The 24,811-nt window shown below is 40.0% G+C and overlaps 1 long non-coding RNA gene across 1 annotated transcript in view; it reads left to right on the plus strand.

Annotated features, from left to right (window-relative positions):
* Positions 1-10,280, plus strand: part of LOC132649530 (uncharacterized) — a 42,341-nt gene extending 32,061 nt beyond the window's left edge. The window contains exon 3 of the long non-coding RNA XR_009588008.1: positions 9,023-10,280. This is a non-coding gene — a long non-coding RNA (uncharacterized LOC132649530). The remainder of the gene's footprint in view (positions 1-9,022) is intronic.
* The last annotated feature ends 14,531 nt before the right edge of the window (positions 10,281-24,811 follow it).

Consider the following 24,811-nt stretch of genomic DNA (forward strand, 5'->3'; position numbering starts at 1 on the left):
CTTTCAGTTACCTATTTATTGGGCTTATCTTGAGCCAACCAAGCCCAGCTCACAGAAATGCAAAAATGAGACCAGGCCCCATGCAAGAGCATCTCACAACACAGAAGCAGACGGCAGATAAAATCTACACAATTCTTTAATCAGCTCTGCAGAAAGAACATGAGTCATGTACTATGGAAAGGTAGACAGAATAATGCTTCTTTGAACTCCAAACACTGACTGACCCCGTGCCAATATTCTACTTAGTATTTGTCTTAGGTAGGGTTTCTATTGCTGTGGCAACTCTTATAAATGAAAACATTTCCTTGGGGCTGGCTGAGAGTTTCTGCGATTTAGCCCATTATTGGCATGGCAGGAAGCATGGCAGCATGCAGGCAGCCATGGTTCTGGAGAAGAAGCTGAAGTTCTGCATCTTAATCCACAGGCAGGAGGTCTTGCTGTGACTGAGCCACTGAGCCTTGGCTTGAAATTCTGAGAAATCCAAGCACACCCACTAATAACACACTTCCTCCAACAAAGCCGCACCTCCTAATAATGCCTATTAGGAGGTCCTATGACCTAGGGGAACCATTTTTATTCAAACCTCCATAGTACGTAAGGGCTACCCCTTGTTTTTGTTTTTTGTTTTTTGTTTTTTGTTTTTTTACTTGGTTTTCAAACCCCTGTGTCCTTCATGTCTTTAACGTATTCTTAGATTGTGACATGGATTCATTAGCAGGGTGCTAACTTAGTTTAAAAAGCTGAAGGGGTGTCACTAAACAAAATTTGCCAACGTAGGTAAAGCGGTCACATATGAAAAGAATAGACAGAACGGGGATGCTTGGAGGAAAAACACAATCTCCACCATTTAAAACAATTCCTAACATAGACATGATCAGGAAAGCATACCAGCTGTAATTTTTAGTAGGTTTTTTTTTTCCAACATAAGACCACTCTACAGTGAGAAAATTAGAGCATATACAGTTTGAACACATAATATTGCATCTTCACAATTTATATACTTTACAGTGCATACTGAGACAAGATTAGAGACCTATCCACTAGGTTACTGGTGGAGACTTGTGTGTTGTTGTACAATCACAACCATACTTTCTGATATTCCCCAACCATGGAGGACCTTCTGCTAAGGGACTTATATATGTTTTCTTTCCTGTGCCTCAAAAAAAATATTCCACAAAATAGGTACTGTTGCCTCCAACTTATAGAAAAAGTAATTGAAGGTCAAAGTAGTTAAGCAACGTCAACGTACCCAATGTCAGGCTGCTCAAGTAGACCTGGTGTTTGAACTAACATGTGTCAGCTGAATCTTAACGACTTGATGACTTGGCACAGGTGAACGCTGACTGTCCTGGGAGTAGCTTGAATGATGAAGTATCAGTGAAAACTCAGCAACTGAAAACTAGACAGAGGCTGTCCTAGTTTGGTTCTCTGTTGCTGTGATGAAACACTGACCAAAAGCAACACAAGAAGGAAAAGATTTACCACGTTACATTTTAAAATCCATCCCTGAAAGGAGTTACGGTGGTCACTGAAGCAGTGAGCATGAGGAATGCTGCTTACTAGCTTGTTCTCTATGGCTTGTTCTGGTTGTTTCCCTTAGCAACCCAGGACAGCACTGCCCACAGTGGCTTGGCCCTGCCGTGATAAGCATTCATCCAGAAAATGCCCCACAGAGTTGTCTACAGCCCAATATGATGAAGGCATTTTCTCAGTTAAGGTTCCCTTTTTCCCTATAACTCCAGTTTGTGTTGAATTGACAAAAACCAAACCAACACTAGAGCAGTGTTGGTGTTTTTAAACATGATTCTTCAATGAGGATAATAGAAGTTAAGGTACGTAAATGAGATCAGCCTTGTGGGGGGAAAAAAGAACTTGACACATGACCATATGTGGAAGAAATGAAGTCATTAGTATGCTTTCCTACTTGGAAAACTACTATTATGGAAGAATAAAAATGGAAAGAAAGAAAAATGTTTACACCTGCTCTGATTTGAAAAGGGCTTGTTTCTACCAAAAGGCAAACTGAAGCTTGATCTCTGATGTGGTCGTATTGAGAGGCAGAGCCTAGAGGAAGCTTGGCGATAATGAATTGTGATAGGCAAGTAGGTTAACACTAGCCTCATCCCTAGTCCCTATTCATATGCTAAATGACACATGTGATAACCATGTGTATTTCAGCAGCCCTGTAAAAAATGTAATCCACTTACCAAGCACAGTTCTTGGTTTAGTAAGTGAAACCAGCATTCATAATATAAGCAGAACTGAACATATATTCAAAGAATATACCTACAAACAAGTTAACTGAAAAAGAAGTTCTACTTAAGATTCTTGAAAAATCCCAGCATTGCAGCAATGTAGAAAAGATATCAGTTCCAGCTCATTAAGCACTTCTGCAATCTGGTGAGCATACTAAAGTAATAGTTTTTAACCTGAGGGTCTCGACCCCCATAGGGGGTAGCATGTCAGATATCCTGTATATCACATATTTACATTATGATTCATATAATTACGGTTATAAAGTAGCTATGTAAATAATTTTATGGTTGGGGTTCACCTCTGCATTAAAGGGTCGCTGCACTAAGAAGGTTGAAAGCCCCTGCCCTAAAGGCTTTGAGGCATAACTTTAACTTACCACACTATGGAAGGGGACTCCTGGGTCTGACTTGATTCATTCAATTCTGCATGTGGCAGGTGACCAAACTAACCCTTAAACAGTAAGTCATTCACTAAAATTAGAAGTCACTGACACAGAAACATAGAACAAAGAGTTTTTCATCTCTTTGAAATACATAGCATTACTGTAACATCTGCCTTTAGTTCATCAGTTGACTCTTCTGTTGTTTATTTTGTATCAAGGTCATAGAAACAGAAAATCTACCCACCTTAGCAATGTGAGACACTCTTCTTAATATCAGTAACTCAAACAAACATCACAGGGTTTCATATCCGTCTATAAAAATTACTCAGAACACACTGCCAAGCTCCCTACCACTGTTGTTCTATCTCATTTTGGTATAGAAGCAGTCCACTGCTCTGTATCCAGCCTCCCACAGAAGCTTGCCATTCCCAAGACCCTCTGAAGATAGACCCCATGTGGCTGCTGCTTCCGTGATAAGCATGAAAACAATTTTTTTCCTAAGTAAGGGCAGCATCTCTTGTTGCTTACAGAGCCGAAAACTCGCCAGGGAGCAAAATAACACTGAATTTACTACAGCCTTCACTGTGTCTGTGCCACGCTGTGTTGCTTGGAAAAACAACAACAATAAACAAGTACAATGCTCCTCTCTTCTCTCTGTCTTTGTTACATTTCAGACCAGAACTCTGAAATGGCATGGCTGAAGCCTCCATTATCTAGTGGAGTTGTTTATTTAAAGATTTACTTACTTTTTGTTTGTCTGTAAGTGTTTTGCCTGCACATAAAAATGTTTACCAAATGTACACCCAGTATCCATGGAGGCCAGAAGGAAGGTATCAGTCCCCCTGAAACTAGAGTTACAGTCAGTTGTGAAGCACTGTGTTGGTGCTAGCGATGGAACCTGGGTCTTCTCTAAGAGTAGCTGGTGCTCTTACCAACCGCCATCTCTCTTTCCCCTTATAGAGTTTTTATGAAGACTCTCTGTTGAAGCATTCTGGCCAACTGTACACAGGCTAAGATCATTCTGCTTTCTCACCTTCCCATCCCAGCCAAGCATGACCTTCATCCAAGCCCTCTGTCCTTCATACAAATCATCTGATACATGCCCTGATACATACCATTTTATATACTGGGTACCAGATTGTGGCTGTTGAATTATTTGAACCTACCTTTTTTTTTTCTGGATGTTTGCATTAAGAAATACTGGCATGACACTCTTTCTGCAGAGTTTTAGTCTGAACACATACACATCTTCAAGACCTCCACCCTCTGTGGTAGGCTGGACAGTACATCCACCATACCCAATACTTGTGGGGCTTTCTTTCTTAATTTGTTCTGTGTACATCACTTACATTAACTTAAAAATGTATAAATAGGACAGTTGATATGGCTCACCATGTAAAAGTACTTGTGGCCAAGCCTGAGGACCTAAGTTTGATCCTGGAGCCCACATGCTGGAAGGAGAGAGCACACTCCCACAAATTGTCCTCTGATCTCCAGAAGCATGCTGTGGTACCCTTTTACCCATACTCCCTTCTGCCCCCCAAAATAAATAAAGGTAACTTAACACTTTAAACAGAAGTGTGTAAATAGCTGAAAAAATTAGCTCTAGAACCTTACAATTTTTGTATCAAGTTTTCATTATCTTCATGACAGCTGAATACAGAATTGCATCTTTCTGCAGGTCATTAGTCAGCTTCTAACAGAAAGTACCCTTAGCAGGTGTTATGCAGAGGCTACTTTGATGTCTCAGATTTACTTGGTCCAGGGGATACTCTGACACATATTCTGCATTAGCATGCTTCTGAGAGAGATGAGCATTGGATAGGTAGTGTCTTAGTTAGGGTTTTTTTTATATTGCTTTGAAGAGGCACCCTGTCCACAGTTGCACTTATAAAGAAAAACATTTAACTGGGGCTGACTTAACTATTCAGAAGTTTGGTCCATTATCATCACAGCAGGAAGCATGGCAGCGTGCTGGCAGACATGGTGCTGCAGAAAGAGCTGAGAGCTCTACATCTTGATCCATAAGCAACAAATGCAGACAACTCACCACGAAGCCTCGATTGGACATCCAAAACCTCACAGTGACATACTTTCTTCAACAAGGCCACGTCTCCTAAAGTGCCACTCCCTATATTGTGGAGAAATGCATGTTTTCACCCTGGCCTTCACCTGGAGATTCTGATAGGCAGTATGTTCCTATTGTTTGTGAGAGGATCACACAGACAAGCAGTCAAGATAAACAAGTTTGACTTCTCGATAAACCCCATCGTTGTATTGAGGTGCTTTGCTCTGACTATAAAAAGGAATTGTGGATAGTTTCTACTGGCAGCCCTCTCAAACCGACCCCATGTGTAGTGTGTTATTATTTTTTAATTTTCTTTCAATCCTTACTCTCCACTCAAGAACTCTTCAACCCTGCCCAATGGGCTCTAGCAGTTTGGCACCCAAACAGGGACTTGAGATAAGGGGAAGCAGTGAAGGACATGAGGGTGTTGTCAAGCTTGGATCATAAACTAAAGAGAAAAGGGTATGGTGAATAAAATATGCCAGTAAAAGCAAGACAAGGCAGTAGCCCCGTGTTTTGTTTTGTTTTTGTGTGGAATTTAATTAGAAATGGTCTGTATGTGTGGCACGAGACTGAGAAAGTGAAACTTTCAGGGTTAGAGAGAAAGAGGAAAGAAAGATTGGAGGCTTTAGGACAAACTGATATTAAACCATCAGCTCCTCCCAAATAGTTATATGTTCCCCCTAATGATACTAATTTCTTGTTAAGGAAAGACTTTGAGGATGATTAGATCCTGATGAGATTACAGAGTTGAAGGAAGAACAAGCTAGGCAGAAAGAAGATATAACTGAGTTTTATGGTTTGCCAGTTCTAGAGCAACCTAATGGATAGGGTAATATGGTAAGAGTCCATGCTACTATAACTTTTAAAAAAATTAAAAGAATTGAAAACTGCATGCACTCAGTATAGCTCTATAGCACCTTTTACTCAAGGTCTGTTAGAGTCCTTGTCTACTGAGGCTCTCTATCTAGGGGACTGGAAGAAATTAGCAAGAGAATGTTTGACAAGAGAAGATCATTCATTGTGGAAGCCAAAATTTGATGGTCAGTGTCAAGCAACAGCTAAAATCACTCAAGCTAGGAGAAAGGGGGGGGCAGCTTTTCAGTTTTTCCAGTAAGAAAACTAATGGTTAATTCTTCTACAAAGCTTAAGTGGTCATAAAAACCAGATTCAACAAATAGCAAGGTGTTTTGTCTGTTTTGAATGTATAAGTTTACCGTGTTCATTATGTCTTGGTTATAAATTATTGGTCACTGGGTATGTTTAAAATTGCAAAACATAAAAAGGGGGAGTTATATCCCCAAACACCACAGAATTATTTTAATCATGCTCTCTTTATTTTAAAATTTTTTGAATGTGGATACACAAGGCTGTTTTGAGGCTGATCGATTGTGGCACCCTAATATCAAGGACAATTATGCCCAAGTGAAATGGAAAGATCCCCTTACTGGAATATGGCAAAGCACCAACCCTGTATTAATACAGGGAAGAGGGTATGTTTGCGCTTTTCCTCAGAATGCTGAAGGAGCAAGGTAGATCCCAGAATGTTGTTGTGATTTGCCGGAGATGTTTCCCAGAAGGAAGATGCTCCTGCTGCTGACCATGGTGAATTCTGTCCTGAGGGTTAATGGAGATCTGTATTGGGCATATGCTCCTTTGTTTCATTCTTCTCCAGGGAGGAGATATTGTGCAGAGAAACTTTTTAGATAAAATGTCACTTGCCTTGATTGGTCTGGTAATCAGGACAATTCTCAACAAAATCAGGAAGAATGGAAGAAAGGACTGACTATGGGACTTTGGTCTGATTCTGGTTTTTAGCAGACACATATTTGGAAGCTTGCCACAAAAACTCTTGGGAGGCCCTGTAACTGCCTGTGTAAATTCTCCTTATGCTTTGTTGTTTAGAAAAGTTAACATTTTTATACAAGATTCAAACTTTAATGTTTCTTCCCCTCCATGTAAACTAACAAACCATATTTCTAAGCTTTCAAATGGACAACAGGTCCTGGTCATTCAACAGCCTTCTTTTATTATGGTTCCTGTGACTGTTTCTCAGGCTTGGTATTTTGATAAGGGGTCATCTTTTAAGTCACTTTTATGGAGTGTTATAGGACTTGGCTTATTACTCTTATTAGGAGCATGTCTCTTATCAGTCATAATTAAAACTACATCAAGGCCTTTTAGAATGTTAAAGCTGATATGCTTAAATTAAACTTCAGTGTCTACCCTAATGGAGGTTGGTAGTCCAAGACAGTAAGCTCTTTCTGAGGAATATTCAACCTAAGACAGGACATGAATGATGGAATTCATGTTCCAATGACGGGTAGATATCTTTCAAGAGAGACAACTTAAGACAGGCACAATCTTCTGCTCCACAGCTCTTAAGTTATAGACAATTTTAAAAATATGAAAAAGGGAGATCTGTGGAGAATTGCTTGTTTTCACTCTGGCCTTCACCTAGAGACAGGAATAGGCAGGATGTTTTGCCAAGTCCACTTCCTTTTGTTTGTGTGAGGATCATCACACAGATAATTGGTCAAGGTAAACAAGTTTGACTTCTCAATGAACCCCTTCATTATATCGAGGTGGAATAAACCATGTGTGATAGTTTCTACTGACAGCCCTCTCAAACTGATCCCATGTGTAGTGTATTATTATTTTTAATTTTCTTTCAATCCTCACTTCCCACTCAAGAATTGTTGGACTCTGCCAGGGAGCTCTGGCACTATATCCCTGTGGGAGAATTTCTATTCTATTCAAACCACCACAGGTAAAATGACAAAACATATTTTATACCCTAATGTAAAATAGAATGTAAAAGATGGAGAAAGCTTCTTAAAAAAAGAGAATTCTTGCCTTGCTGCCTTCAAGGTGAGACACTGGTTTATTTGTGTATGTGGAGGGATGTGGGAAGGGCGGTTTCCCTGAATGTTTGTGTGTGGGTGTGGGTGTGTGTGTGTGTGCACCACATGTGTGGAATACCCACAGAGGCCAGAAGAACACATTGGATTCCTTTGGACTGGATTTGTAGACTGTTGTGAGCAGCCCTGTGGGTGCTGGGGACTATGTTTGATTGTTTTTCTGCTTTCTTACTCAAACAGAAATATTGGCTTTTACTGGGTCACTGGGTATGCAGACTACCTACCAGCCATCACACTGGAATTAAAGCATCTATTCACTTTTCATTTGATCCTCCAGACTAGATTAGAACTAATACAACAATCATCTCCTTTTTATAGCTTTCCAGTTTCAGACTTGGGGACTGATTAGTTCCTATGCTCACGTAAGGCAATTCCTCTATCTATCTATCTTCATATCTCTCCCTCTATCTATCTATCTATCTTTCTATCTATCATCAATTTATCTATCTGTACCTATCACTTATCTATCTTTCTTTCTATTTATATATCTATCATCTATATATTTATCTACCTATCTATATCTCTCACCTAGCTATCTAGCTATCTTGCTCTTTATCATCTATCTTTCCATTCACCCTATCTCTAAAGAACCCTACCCACTATCTATGATGTGTTAGCTTCATCCTCAAACTCATTTCAACTGGAGTTGCCTTAGCCCATGAACAGGGATTGTGATAAAGCCAACAAAACATAAGGGGAATGTTAACTCTTCCTCAATTTTTCATATACAGTTGTTGGCCCCTTGGAGGTCCATTTGCACTAGGAAGTGTGGTTGGTAATGACACTGGAGAAACAGAGATGAAACCACCTAGGACTTAGTCTACATTCTACTCTAGCATGTGCAAACCATCCAATGCAGATGGTCCAAAAGTCCATCCATCATTCTCATGTTCCAGGTGAAACAGTGTCTCGTGTGACAAGTGTTTTCAAATGCTATTAGAAGCTGTATTTTAAATGGCTTATCTCTGAGAGTCCCATAATAAATGTTTCCTTGGTGTGTTTTATCTATTACAAATTTGTCCACAATTATTTCAGACTTCTAGATACCCAGTTCCAGTCTCCTATTAACTAGATTAATTTTAAAATTACAGGTAACTTCTGGGAATGTCAACTTTCTTTCAGAAGAAAAAATTTATCATCTGTTGTTTACATGTTTTTTTTAATTTCTTAATATAATTTAAAATGTACAGTTAAATTTGCAAACTATTTAAGATTACTATATGTTAATTTTTCTGTCTTTTCCTAAAAGTGTTGCTAATTTCATTTTGTGTGCTCATCAATCTCCATGCTCCTCAGGGTTCTAAAGAAAGTTCTATTCAAGAGTGAGGCATCTGACTGACCTGCAGTGAGCATTGTTCTTTCTTCCCTTGCTTAATAAATAATTTTTCTCTACAGAAGTGAACATTTTGAAGGAAACATTTCTAGAAGAAACACTCCTATCTCCAGATGATGTGTGATTACAAAGCATGGAGGCAAGCCAGCTGTTTTGCCATAATAAAGAAAGCCGTAAGATGAAGATGAAGTTGGGAAAAGAAAAGCAGAATTTTAAAACAAAATGCTGCGTCCTTAAAGGTTCCCTTCAGTTACTGAACAAAAATCAACCAAGCTTCAGATTCACACATTCACAAGAGGCCATAAGTCACCTATGAGAATTAAGCAACGCACAGAGGAGATAGACTGCGGTGTAGAAAAGTCAGTGCCTGGGAGCAGTGCCTGAGAGGTTCTGATCTCTAGACATCTTTCTCAGAGGCTCCATTTTGAAATACGTCACCTGGTAAAAGTGGCACATGCCTGTAATCCCAGTACCTGGGAGGCAAAGGCAGGAAGATCTCTGTGAGTTTGAGGCCAGCCTGGTCTACAAAGTGAGTCCAGGACAGCCAAAGCCACACACACACACACACACACACACACATACACCCTGTCTCAAACAAATAACAAACAAAAAAGTGGTTCTCCCTTCTTGCAGGGGTTGAAAATTAAAAAGGTCTGGTACATGTTTTCCACTTTGAAAGGGTTCCTGTAAATGTAAATAGTAACTACCTCTCCTCAGGTCCTATTAATCCGGGGTGACCTGGTTCAACTAGTGCGCTACCTGTACCACCTGCTCTACTACCGATGGAAAGAACAGACGGCAATGTCAAGCTGTCTTGGAATTCCTCAGAATCTGAGTAGAAAACGACTCAGTACTTCAGGGATGGGTTTTTTCCATCCAAATCCCATCCATTCTTATTACTACCATTTATTATTGTTACAGAAATGACTAGCTTATTTTAAAGCCTAATTTCACAAAATTCATAAATGGTTTTTTTAAAACCAATGATTACAAAAGTTAATGTGACATCTTAAAATTAATTTACTTTTATTGTCCAGGATAACTTGTTAAATTATTTCATATACTAAAGCATAGAAATGTAAATATTATTTTATTTGAGTGATATGGTAATTACATAAGTATTGAGAAATCTGATTCTTGCAAACACTTATTATTTAGCTATATCTGTATGAATATGCACAACACGTTCTAATAATAGTAGCAATCGCCGGTTGTGGTGGCGCACACCGGTAGGATTTGCTGAAGGAGGCAGAGGCAGGAGGATCACGAGTTTGAGGCCAGCCTGGGCTACACAGTAGCAATCATTTGCATTTTTAAATTATGGCCAATCAAAAATGTTTTTTATAATTTCTGGGAATAATTCTGGCAAGTCTAAGTTAACAAAACAAAACAGAAAAATAATATGTGCAAATATTTAAAGAGATAGAAGAATATAAATATTTAAAGAAAAAGAATTAAATATTGTAATTAATCAATCTAATTATTTGTAACACTAATGTGTGACTTGAGCAAATGATATACAGGTGATAACGAATAAAAGGTTTTATATACAATCTAGGTTTAAAATACTGGTTAAAGGTTGAATTTTCTTGCCAATCATAATATGTGACATTTTTGAAAGCAGAGAAATGAGACATTTAGAAATAAATCAATCAATAAATTTCTTTTTTTACTTCTATTATTCCAGCTATTTTGATAAATAAGATATAAATTATTTATAAAGCCACTTTAATTTTTTTATTTTCATTGTATATATGCATCTGACAGTTTCTTACCATCTTGCAAGGATTCATTTAATTTGTCACAAAATACAGTTCATGACCTCACAGTGGCCTGCAATACAATCCAATTATGTTGCCTGAGTATCCCTAGTCTAACTTAACATTTGCGGAAACAGTACAGGTCTTCCCAGTGATAGAAGGACATTGTAACCCTGAGAATAGTGTCAAGGATGCACTTCTAAAAGATCCCAAGAAAGAACATTTCCATAAGGACTGCAAAAGTGCCATTCATCAGTCATGGTCTTAGAATGACACTGATCAGAAGCCCAGGAGAAGTTAATTAGACTATCATTAATGAACTGATCAATGTTTAAAATGTTTATTAAAATTTAAATTGGTTATATCTCTATGTCTTTACTTTTGTTACTTTGCTCATGATTGTTTAGTGTTTGCTTTTACTGTTTTTTAATGTATTATTTTTTCACTCTTACTTTTTCATGAAGTAAACACTTTGTGCTGACTTCTGGCCTACAAATGTACCTGCATGGGGTGGGAGAGACAGAGAAAGGACAGACAGAGAGACAATAAACAGTAAACAAAAACTCTTTCATAGTAATGTTTGACCTATGGGTATGTGGCTGAAGTTGGGTATCTGGAGCTGTGCTCTGAAAACCACTGCACTTGCTTTGCTGGACCTCTGGCTCTGTCTGTTCTGGAGCTTTCTCTCCTCACCCACAGCATCACTGAACTGTTGTCTGGATTCTAGACTGGATTGTTTCCTAGCCAAACCCTTTGGCCACCAAAGATATGACAAAGTTAAGATGAAACTCATCAAGTGTGGCTCAATAGATACGACTGTCAAGTTTACACAGGGACACAAGGAAGGACCAAGCCCAGAGGGAAGGGCCTTCAGAGGACACAACAGAAACAGCCATCTGCACGTCCAGGATGCTAACTTTATCAAGAGTCAGTCCTGCCAACAGCTTTGTCTCAGACTTAACAGAGTGTGCAGAGAGAATGTCTGCTGGTTGACACACCCAGGGTGTAGAATTCTGTTACTAAAAATGAGGTCTTCAGCCCCACCTTACTTCTCACATTGGCTGAAGTGGTACTACGTTGCATCCATTACATTTTAAGCCTGTTGTCTTAAGTTAATAATAATAATAATAAAACCCATCCTGGCCCATGTGTTTTTGAAAAACTAAAATGATGACAATTATAAGATGTCTATGGCCATACCACCCTGAACAGGCCTGACCTATTCTGATAATTATATAAGATTGTGGAACTGCAGTAAGAAGATGAGCACAGACCAGTATCCGATGAGATTAAACCAAACTCACACAACTACGCAGGAGCATCATCCAATGGAGAAAAATGAAGCTTCCTCATTTTTATTCTTCAGTTTAAGTACCATAGTAAGTGCTCATTCTAAATTTTTTTTAACAGATGGGTGAACTGATGTGTAAACAATTCCTTTTACATTTTTCAGTAGTGTAGATAACAGTTTGTTAATTACATATTATGTAAGTCTTCATAATGTTTTACTAAATGATGACTACATGGAAATCTAATTTTAAATTGGAATTTAAGGCAGTACTGAAGACTAATTAAGGTCGTCTACAAACAGTACAACACAGTAGATCATGTCTACACAGTATACCACTAGCAACATTGGCCCAATAGGGCCACTATTGGTTTCATTTAAATAATTCATCTTGCTAAACATGGAAGCTCAAAATTGTAATTCCATCACTTGGAAGTGTGAGACTGAAAGACCTACTGAGCCCAAAATTTACAAAATCAATTTACAGCAAGATTCTGTCAAAAACAATACTTAAATGATTAGAAATAAGAGAACATAAGCAAAATATATGAATATAGGACTGAGGAGACGAGTCAGCAGATAAAGTGTCTGCTGGGCAAGCAGAGAACCTGAATTCCTGTCTCCAGTATTCTCATAAAGCCAAATATAGAAGTGTACCGTTGCTGGGTGGCAGGCACGGGTATGCCCTGGGAGCCTGCTGGCTAGCCTCTGTAGCCAACTCAGAAAGCACCCAGTTCAGTAAAAGACCCTATGTTACAAAACAAGGTGCAGAGTGAATGACAAAGACACCTACCATTGATTTCTGGCCTCCACATGTGTCACACAGGCATGCACACATGCATGTACACATATACCACACACAAACACACACCCACACACACACTAATATATTCCAAATATTTTCTTACCTCCTATACCTCCATTATGAACTCAGCAACTCAAGCTGTATAAGTCTTCAAATAAAACAACAAAAAGAAAATTATCCTAATAAATACTATTTTTCCATTCTATTTTATTTTACTCTTACTCAGATTCCACAGATTAGGACAATGGCTTTCAACTGTCAAAACAAAACAAATAAACAAAAACAAACATAAGAGAAACCAGTTGAGCATATGCCCTTTTGAACATCCTTTTACATATGTAAGCAGTTTCCCTGGCATCAAATTCCATAGCTAATACTGCAGCCTGTGATTTTATTTCATAGCACAGACAATATCAAAGCGTAGTGGAAAAGAAAAGCAAGAGCCTCTGCTGCTCTCCACATTTAGAGCTGGTGATACACAGTTTATTTATGGGAAAAATAAGTTCCTTTACATAGTCAGTTTGGGGTTTCCTTCAACTATCATTAATACCTATTTGAACTTGGGAGGTCTAACCATGCTAAGTGTATATCCAGAGACCCTGAAACCATTTATTTTACAAAATGTTGTTTCCTTTTGTTTTACTTTTTTGGGTTAGAGAGGGTTTCATGAAGTATGGGCTGGCCTTGAACTCACCACGTAATTGAGGATAACTTTGAACTCCTGGTCTTCCTGTCTCCAGTTTCCAAGACTTGGAATTCAGGTCAACAGCATCACATCCAGTTCATGTGGTGACACAGGTTGGTCAAGCACAGGACTTCTTGTATGCTAGGCAAGCTCTTTACCAACTATGTCTCCAGCCCCAATCACCGCCTTTTGAAAAGCAAGCCACATAAGTCACTACATTCTGTCTATATAATTAGTAGACCAGGTTTGTCCCCAAGTTGGCTAATCAGGTTTGTGGCTAGCAAGACTGTAATGACTTGACATACATTGCAACAAATAATAACAAAAAGTAACTGTAAAATAATAAATTAATGATAAAAATGATATTTCAATGTGTCTTCAGCAATTAAAACATGGTATGGATATAAAATTTATATTTTTGCAACTTCTAAGGCTCCTGTGATCTTGTTACATTAAAGATTTAAAAGGAAATGCTAGATTTCTGTTAGAAACTAGTCAACATAAAGATTCCCTTCTATTTTGGTCCATTTTTAAAACATATTCTGCTCTTTTATTTTTTATTATTATAATTTATTACAATTTTTTCAATTTATATCCTGGCTGTGGCCCCCCTCCCTCATTTCCTCCCAATCCTACCCTCCCTCCCTCTTCTCCCCGATGCCCCTCCCCTAGTCCACTGTAGGAGGACCTCCTCCCTTCTATCTGACCCTAGCCTATCAGGTCTCATCAAGACTACTTGCATTGTCTTCCTCTGTGGCCTGGCAAGGATGCACCCACCTCAGGGGGAGGTAATCAGAGAGCCTGCTATTGAGTTCATGCAAGAGACAGCCCCTGCTGCTCATGCTAGGAACCCCACTTCGAGAATGAGTCTATCAGCTACATCTGAGCAGGGGTTTTAGGTCCTCTCTATGCATTATCTTTAGTTGGGGTATCATTCTCTTCAGGTCCCTGATGGCTCAGATTTTTTGGCTCTGTTGTTCACTTTTGGAGCTCCTGTCCCATTTTTAAAGTGAACGCACATACATACATAAACACACTCATACATACACACATATCACACACACATACACACATAAACACACATATACACATACTCATATACACATATACACATATACACATATACATATGCACACACAAATACATACAGAAACACACACATAGATAGTACCCTCTCTGACTGTTATAGGGCTGAGGAAACCAGATTAAGAAGTCAATATAGAAGAAGTCATTTAAAGAATGTCATTTTCTTTCAGTCAAGGGAAGAATACTGAAAATTCTACAAAACACGTAATTCAGTTACTTCAACAAATCAATGGCACGTGAAGGTATGTATGCATATGTGTGTTTTAAAAACAGAAAATATGAAGGTGAACTTGGTAATTGGTAATTTTTAACAAAATGATGACAGAATTGTTTCTAGGCAATTTTTTTTGATACAAATAAAAATTAAGGCTCCTTTTGAGCTTGCTTTTTAATTTATTATTTTTATGTTCAGAGAGGGAGAGCCATGTTCAATGAGTGTGTTTGTGCTGCATGCTACAGCATACACATGCAGGTCGGAGGACAACTTTGAGGAGCTGTTCCCCGTAAGCAGCACACAGCCCAGAGCCAACATTGGAGAAGCCAGGATGTTAAGCCTCCAGGACTGCATTCTTCAATGGAATAATGACGCCTGGTTGTCTGGAAGGCTGGAGTGAGTGAAATGTGGTCAAACAACCTGCTGAGTCTCTGCTATTCTATTAGGAGCCAGCCTCCAACTGAATGTCCCCCAAATCCTGAGACTCTTTTAGACCCTCATCTTTATGAAGGAGGCACTATGTACTCTGCATCCTATAAAATCCATCTTATTAAAATTCTTCCTCTTCAGCGCCTAGCCCTGAGCACTCTTTAGGAGTCAATAGTACTCATTCTTAAGATAAAGACCTCACTACTTCCCCATAGCAGGGTGTTTGTAACTGACTTTTGATGTAGCCATCCCTGAAGCTTTGTGTTATGAAAACTGTCACACAGAGACTTCTTTTCCCCAAAGTGTTACTGTGTTTAAATGTGCAGAAAAATTAAACCAGAGGTTCAGATTCTTTATAAGTTTTGATCCAATCTTACTGACCGAGTCTGGTTGAACCTAGTTTTCATTCTTCATGGTTCCTTTGCCTACCAGCTGTGGCACCCGCTGGGTCCCCTACTCCCCAACAGTTCCTTTCTTCTGACTTGGCATCCATGGAACAAATGACGGTCCTTAGACCTGCATGGCAAACACTTGTACTCATCTCGCTGGTCCAAGTAAAGATTCTAATGAATAAAAATTAACATTACATCAGATTTTCCTTCAAAATACCAAGGAAACAAAGTGAAGAAACACTTGATGAAAAAAAAATGAGAATAGTAAATAGTAGAATATTAATGTTGTTAAAGCTGACCATATCGGGTTGAACTGTCTTTTTATAGTTTTATTTATTTAAAAATTGAGTTAATGAGTAGACACCTAGTGGCGAAATTGTCCATCTTTTGGCCACAGTTCACAATCTCTTGACCCATCATTTCAACTGTTAATGTTAAAGCCCGCTGCACAGAGGTATAAAAACAGCCTGTGTTTACTTCCCCCCCCCCTCCTGTTTCATTGGTTCGTTGTCAGCAACAATCCATTTAGCGGTTGAAACACAGCAGCAAACAGCAGTGCAAGGAAATTCACACCCTATGGGCAACACTTAGCCATTACAGGATGGGGCTAAGGAAGTTGGAATGATTTTCTCACTCCCACTGTCAAGGAACTTGACCTCCGATTTTACAGTGACCTGCCCAGTACCCACCCTTAGGGTACGTTTCCCTCTGTCCGGTTCCCTAGTCCTGTCCCTTGGAATGGCATAGCAAAATCAGCTTGTCTAGACACAAACCCCAGGCTCTGGCTCTGGTTCCTAGGGGGAACTTGATAGAATAAAAGGGAATTAAATTACAAACTACAGTGAATTTTTTACATTCCAGACGAATCAGTTAAAATACCCTGACAGTTGGGTTCTCTGGGAAGCAGACTGTAAAAATAAAATAAAATAAAATAAGTAGCAAGTCATGAGCTTCATTGGGTGGGAACGCCTGCCGGAGATAAAAGCTGAAGAAGTAAGCTCTAGCAGAAGGTCACTGTGGAGCTCTCACACTTAGGAAAGGGATTAGGCAGAGAGACCTGCCAACACCGCAGTGGACCCCACTGGGAGCCCTGCAGCAAAAGTTGTTCCGCAGCGGAGTCTGTTCTTGGCCAGATGTCAGAGGCCAGTATCCACACATGATTCTGCACAGATACACAGCATTTTGGAGGGGGTAGGGTTCTGCCTTACCTTACCATATTTAATTAACTTCAAATAGCATTTAGAGATCATCAGTGTTCTTAAATTGAGCACACCGAGTATTCCTAGTGTTTTCCACTAAGAATGTTTGGCCCCGTGCGATTTCAAGCAGCAACCAGGTGAAAGGTGTTGAGGGCGCAGCGGAAGCACGTTAGACCTGAGGAGCTTTGGAAAATCCCAGGGGGGGATGCTTACGTTTGCTTGTAGCTCTCCACAGCTTTTGAGAGATTGTTTTTCTGTCTTTAAACAACCTTATAACTACAGAGGTCCTCTAGGCAGCTTCTCTTGGGAATAACCACCACAGACATTTTTCAGATAAAAAAATGACTTTCTTTCCTTGCATGCCACAAACCAGGGAGAAACTTTTGTCATGACAAATACAAGTGAAAAACACAGACAGTGTACCAATTTACCATCTCTAATATTCTACTACCCATTCTACTACAAATGATTCTCTTTGTTATTCAGAATAACAAAAAAAAAATCTGCATTCAGACAGGCGTGTTGACACAAGCCTCTAATCTCACCTCTCAGGGGCTGAGGCAGGACAGTCACTAGGAGTTAGAGACCTTGCTGAGCTGTTTTAAAAGTTTTAGTCTAGCCTGTGCTACATAGCAAGACCCTATCTCAAAACATATATATCCACAAAACTCAAAAATAATTCTGTGAAACTCTTCAGAATAATAAAAGTCTATCTCAAGCCGGACGTGATGGCACACATCTGTAACCCAGCACTAGAGGTGGCAGAGTTGGGCAGATCTCTGAGTTCAAGGCCAGTCTGAACTACAAAGCGAGTCCAGGACAGCCAAGTCTACATAGAGTAGCCACGTTTCCAAAAAAGAAAAAAAAAAGTATCTCAATAGTTCAACTTCCTGTACAGATTTTTATGCAACAAATGCTTCGTTCAATATACTTGCTTATTGTTTCTACCTAGATTGAGCATAACAGCTCAACCAAGCACTGTTGCATTTTGTTACTTTTATAACACAAACTGACTATCAGCTGTCTACTAGACCAGACCCTGTCAACTAAGCCAGAAGCTGGAGATAAGTCTATACTTAGCTGGGACATTTATATATAAACCTTAGCGGTTATTTATGGTCACGACTTCACCAACTCTGAGAATAAATTTGTGAAGTCATGAGTGCATGATGTGACTGCTCCATTTTTGCTGTGTTCAGTAATAGACCCAGAACATTCCAGTGACTAGGGGTTTGCCATGTCCCATTATCTGGTGATGAGTAACATCTCTTATTCAGCCATATGCAGCAGATGCTTTCAATGGCTCCTTTGTCTCACTTCATGACCGTGAAGAACCTGTAGATACAGGCTGAGAAAATGACTAAGGGCAGATGGAAAGCAGAACCACGAGAGGGAGGTTATGAAGAAGTCTTTCGAGGAAGAGTAATAAAGGGGACACTCCCAAAGCGGATTAATGGAATGGATGGTATGTGTATGTGTGATATACGCCTGTGTGCATGTATTTATGTGTGGGTTCATGGGTGCATGGGTGTGGTTATACGTATGTCTGTGTACATCAGTGTGTGGGTACATGGGTGTGAAGGTTTGTGGGTGTGTGTGTATATGGGTGTGTGGGTGTGTGGGTGTGCGGTTGTGTGGGTGCGTGGGCAGGTGTGTACACGGGTGTGCGGGTACATGGCTATGTGGCTGTGTGGGTGTGTGGGTATGTGGGTGCATGAGGAGCACATATGTTTGGAGGCACTGAATCTGGAGGTCACTAATTTAGCAAGACTGATTGTCCAATGGTTTTACAGGGATCCTCCTATATCTTCATGTCCCCTGAACTTGGATTTTAGGGGTACACTTTACACAGGTGCTGGGCACACAGCTAAACCCCATCCTTGCGACTGAGTCATCTCCATAGCTCCTGGTGTGTGCAGTTAGTGCTCTCTCACAGACTTAAGAATCCTTCTTCCATGCACAGGTAGGCTCTGTCTGAGTCTTCCAGCATTCAATGAGGATCTATCACATGCTGATCCTTTCAGTCCATGCTGTTAGGGAAGCAAATATCCCTCAGACAGGCCTAATAGTCAAGGGGTTTCCAGTCTGTCTATGACATCAGCTTTAACACATGAAATCATTAAGATCTGATTAGTGGTACTAATCTGAAGACAGTAGTCCTTTAAATGCACGCTTGTCAGGGCTAGAAGTATTCCTTCAGACTCGGTGGAAACTATGATGAACCCTGAGGGTGGGTAGAGAGCTTTAATGTGGTTTTACAACTAGAAAATGAGCACATCATATCTGCTTGGTATTAGGTATCTCAATAGCAGTAACCCTCAGACTTTAATGGAGTTGACTGACATGTTTCATTGGACAGGATCAGAGTTAATGTTTTAAGTACAGGAAAAAGAGCAATTGCAGTTGTCCGCAAGGAAACAGGTCTGACACTAAATTCGATGCTTTCTGATTCAGACTAAAGAGAAACTAGTCAACAGTCGTGAGGACTGAAGTACTCATGATACTTGGAAGTATACAGGACACAAGGCAAAGGAGAGAAATATTTATATGTGCCCATATCCCCATACATGTACTAAGTGTCTTATTCGAACTATATCTGTATAGTTTCAATGACTAAGACCCCTTAGACCACCCCAAAATATGAGCTTATTATTCCAAAGTCAACCAACACCAGCCCATATAATCGTAGACATGCCTTCATTAAGGTGCTACCAGCATGGTGTGATACAGCATGAGAATTTTCTAACGTTTAGTATCATGCAAAACAGCCCTGTATCTCGCTAACACCTGTTTTTCCTGCTCATTCCTGCCTGTAAAAATCCGGTGTAAATGAGTTTAAACTCAATTTCTTAGGGAAGGAAATTTCAGGTAAGTAATTTTTTTCTTCAATTATCTTGGCCAACTTTCACACCTAAACTCCGATAGCCTCCACGTTGGCAATCCATCTGACAGGATGAGCCTGCTCTCCTTCCCAGGTTCTTCAGTCTTTGGAGATCTCACCTCTCTTCACAGCTGCTGGCTTGTTAACAGATAAGCAAGTTTCATTATCCTAGCATTCGGTGTGTAAGTTCCCTGTATCTCCTTAAGAATCAGCACATGCCTGTCCTAGTTTGGCTGCCTGCTGCTATGACAAACATGGATCGAAGAAGCCTGCTTGGGGGAGCAGAGGGTTCATTTGGCTTAAAGGGAAGACAGGGCAGAAACCCATAGCAGGAACCTGGAGAGAGAACTGAAAGAGAAGCCAGGAAATGATGCCTCGGTTTATTTCCTTTGACTTGCACAGATAACTTTCTTAGATATCCCATGCCACCCTGCCCAGTGATGGAGCAACCCACAGAGGGCTGGGCCCTCTCACAGCCATCAGCAGTCAAGAAAATGTCTCCGCAGACATGCCCACATAGAGGCAATTCTTCAGTTGTGTTTCCCTCTTCCCAGGCAACTTGGTTTATGTCAGGTTGACAAAAGCTAACCAGCACAATGCCCCACCTCTGCTGTGAAATGTAGCCTAAGACAGCCAAAGATTTAATGCGTTTTCATTCTTTCAAATGTACTCTTTCTTCTGTTCCCGTAAGAACAGGAAACAAGTCACGTTAGTCTTGCCCCTGTGTATTTGGCACTTTTTATTGTGATAAATCACAGAGCCCAAGGCAACCATTATGATAAATCACTTATTTGGGCTTATGCTTCCAGAGGGTTGGAGCTGATGATGGCAGAGTGAAGGCAGAGCAGAAGGGGCAGGAAGCTGAGGGCTCATATCTTGAACCACCGACTTAAAACAGAGTGCACACTGGGAACAGAGCAAGGTCTTGAGACCGCAGAGCTCACTCTCAGTGACGTGCCTCCTCCAGCTCCTACACCGACCCAAACAACTCCATTAACTGGGTATTAATATCTGAATCTATGGAGGCATTCTCATTCAATCCACCACACCCTGTAAACTGGACACTCTGAGAGTTTGACTGAGAAGATTTTTTTCATCAGCATTTCATGTGTATAGTGGGCAAATCTCAAAAAGGCTGTATTTTTGTGTGTCCTTTTAAGATGAGTATTCCATATGTGAAATGCTGGAAGACAGAAGTGGAACACTAGGGTTTTTCATATGTTGCAATATTTGTAGATACACAATAAGGTCTCGTAGGGATAGGACCTAAGCCTACACTTTAAATTCATTTATGTTTCAAATACATCTTATAGACAATTGTTATGTATGTAATCTGATAATTTACATAATACTTCATTGCATGTGTCTTGACTGCATCTCATCACAGGACAAATCCAAGTATGGATTTTTCTACCTGTATCACGTTGCTGTGCTGATGCTCAAAGGTCTTATGTCTTGAAATATCTTGGCCTCTTCTTATTCTAGTTAGGGGGAGTAGGTTATAGTCTAAGCAATTTAATAGCAGATATGGTAATTCTTACCAGAAGGTTTCATGCCTGGCTAACAGCTGCAATCATGCTTGTCATTCAAAACTCAAGGCAGAAACAGTATCATTAAATTCATACTGAAAGAATGTTCTTAATAATTTACATATACATAATTATAGTACCTCTTCAAAGGACACTTTTTTTTTTTTGCTATTTTCCAGATTTGAATGAAAAACCCATCCTCTAAGCACAATTCTAAAGACTATTTTCCCTCCTAAGGATACATTCTTGCTGAAAATTCTCAGTAAGTACAATGTATAACATATTTTTGTTTGAATAAGTATGTATGCATATGTGCATGTTTGCCTGCTATTTGCATGTATGTATTACATGTGTGTTTGTCTATTTGCCTATGCGTCCACATTTGGAGGCTGGAGATCAATGTTGGTTTTCTTTCTCCATTGCCTTCCACCTTTGGGGCTTTTGTTTTTACAAAAGAGTGTCTCAAAAACATTTTAAAAAATAGAGTGTCTCATTAAAGTTGATGCTCAACAGTTTTACCAGACTGGCTTCTCAGACAGCCCTCAGGGTCTGTTTCTCTCAGCCTTTCAATGACGGGGTTACAAATGCACCTTGCCAAGAAATCACAGAAGCATGAGCAGTTGCCAACAATAAAATTTTCATGTCCATATCATGTTTTAATTGCTGAAGATATTTTGACATATCATTTCCTTCATTATTTTTACTGATTATTTTACATCAAAAATTACTTTGGTTACAAGTTACTCACTTATGCTCCAGATAATGACAGTCTTATTATCCACAAGTGCAGCTGGCCAATTCCAGGGCAAATCTGGGCCCAATGATTACGGATAAAACACAGTGCCTTATAGGGCTTGCGTGTCAAAGAGGAAATGATCCATGTGCCAGGTGTAACTCACAGACTGCTGACTTAGCATGCAGAAAGCCTTAATCTTGGCTGAGATGGAGTTGATAGACTGGTTACTGAGCGTGTAGGAAGCCCTGGGTTTGATTGCCAGCACCATGTAATATGCACACTCATGTTCCTAAAATTTAGCAAGTAGAGGCAAAAGGATTAAAAGTTTAAAGCCATCCTCAGCTGCTTAGTGAGTTTGAGACCACCCTCTGCTAAATGGGAACCTGGCTGCTCTTAAGCGTGAAGGAAAAAAACAAACAAACAAAAACCTTTAGCCACAGAGACATCTCCCCAGTCCCTAGATCATAAATCTTTTTATTAGATAATTTTTAATTCACATATGTTGGCTGACTTCAAGACTGCCTTTCTCTGATACCTTTTTGTAAATAAACTCATACATCGCTTAACGCTTGGAAGGGTTCTAAGCAATGAGTCATTAGTCAAATTCTTGTTATGAGATCATCCCAGAGTATGCCTACATGGACCTAGACAGTATAGTCAGTAGTGCCTGTTTAGGCTTTATGGCATATGGATATGATATAAACTACTGTTCCTAGGGCCTTTATGAACAAACTTTGAGACTATATTAAGCTCAGGAGGAAAGCCTGAAATCAGGAGACGGTGACAGGAATTCTGTGAGTCTGCAGTCCACACTACAGAGCACAGTCTTATAAGAAACCATTTATAATGAATAGAAGGACTTTTTAAATAACAAATCTAAAATTTTTGTTCCTCTCAGCCAGCAGCATTAGCTCATAGTTGTTTATGAACTCTAAGGGGCCCTAGGTGGAGTATCCTGATTTCATGTTTGCCCTTAATTTGGGTGGGAGGGCAATGTGACTATAATGCGACTATAATGTGAGCATTTTAGTAACAAAAACACAGCTGATATGTAAGCCAAGAGTACATATATTTATTATCCTTATCAAATATTCTGTTTGCTGCATTGTATGTTCTATGCAACCTCAGTGGTAGGGTGGTTGTTTAGCCGATATCACAAGAACCACACAGAAACAAATAGTAGCATTGCTGACATACTGTGAAAGCTACAGTGTCATGAGGTGATGGGAAATTTTCATCTCTATTATGATCCTATGAGACCACTCACTTCTGTAAATGTGACCCATTGCTGACACATACCACATCGGCATGCCCTATACCCTGTAGGGCACTGTAGGGGCTGTTTTCTTGTGGTATTCGTGCCTTTTATATTTGCGGCTGTCTTTTTGCAACGCATCTCCCCTTTGTGCTGAAACTAGGAGATGACCCTGAGCGAGCCAGGAGCATCCTCACCTCCTCCCATGCTCATCCTTCCTGGTCTTCCCTCTCTCCCCATCATCATTCTCTCTGTATGTGCTGCTACAAAGCTTGAGACTGTGCTTTGAAAACTTCTTTTTTCCAGTTTCTGAACTCTGACTTCTAAAGAAAAACAAAATGACTTTTACTTACCTGATTGTACCTCTACCAATTTTCTGTAACTTAAGCTGTCACTTTCCACTGCTAAATAAAAAATAAAAAATAAAAAATCTACCACAGTGATGATAGCAGCTTTCACTTATCACCTTTTTCATACACAGGTGGGGGCAAAATGCACAGGGCCAAAGAACAGAAATTCTAGGGCTTGGTTTTCTGGGACAACATGTCTAATGTCAACTTGTTTCAGGGAACTATAAATCTGTATCTTGCTAGGAATCTTTACAATTTCTTTTCGATCCAACACTGATGGTAGAATAAATATTTACCTCAGGGGCAGTTATGCCTTAAAATTTGTAGTGGATAGTGTACATTGTTAGCATGATAGAATGATAGAATGCCAGGGAACAGGGACTCTGGACACGCCTGTAGGAGACTGGCTTGATTGTGTTAGCTGAGGGGGAAAGAACTGCCCGCTGTGTGTGGAGGAGCCTGCATGCCAAGTGCCATCCCCCTGCGTGTTTGCGTTTGCTGTACCACCTCGCTTCTCAAGGTTGTTTCTTTCCATGACAAATGCGCATTTCTTTCCCTCATCTTTCTGCCCAGCGCTCTCATCCACCTACCCTTAGCCGATAGATAGGAAAGGCTGTGCTCTCTCTTCCCTCACATCCCCTGAAGGCAGCTCTAAGACCCTCCTGGTCATGCTTTCTTTCAGTGCGTTGCACAGCTGCCAGTCTCAACAAGCATGATAAAATTACATGGAAATCAGTTGCCTCCCGACTCCAGAAAGGTGCAGGTTTGGATACCAATAAAATGTGCCCTTTTCCTGCAAAGCCAATGAGTAAATAACCTGGGGGGGGAAAAAACGCAGAGGGTACATCTCCTGTATCAGCAGGTCAGTCAGGAGGATGGTTTTGTTTTCATTTTAACAGGTCTGAAAATACCTAGCTTCAGTTATATGTTAGACAGAATTCTGTCAGTGTATATCTGAAGAAGTTTAACTTTAAATGTCGGTAGAGTTCATTATTCTACAAGTTGGAAGGCATTCTGATTGTACTTTTAAAACCACTTGAATTACATTTGTTTACTGTCAGCACATGCCACAGCACACGTGAGTGAGGAGGTCAGAGCGCAGCTCTCAGGAGCTCCCGTAGCCACACAATAGAAGGGACAGGTGATGTTTGTTCCAAGGTAAAGTGAACTATTCTCAAAGGTGCGTCAGACAATGGCAGACACCAATACACAGAAAAACACTCTCAAGAGTGAGAGAGGGCA

Source organism: Meriones unguiculatus, chromosome 20, assembly GCF_030254825.1.
Source record: "Meriones unguiculatus strain TT.TT164.6M chromosome 20, Bangor_MerUng_6.1, whole genome shotgun sequence".
Taxonomy (NCBI): domain Eukaryota; kingdom Metazoa; phylum Chordata; class Mammalia; order Rodentia; family Muridae; genus Meriones; species Meriones unguiculatus.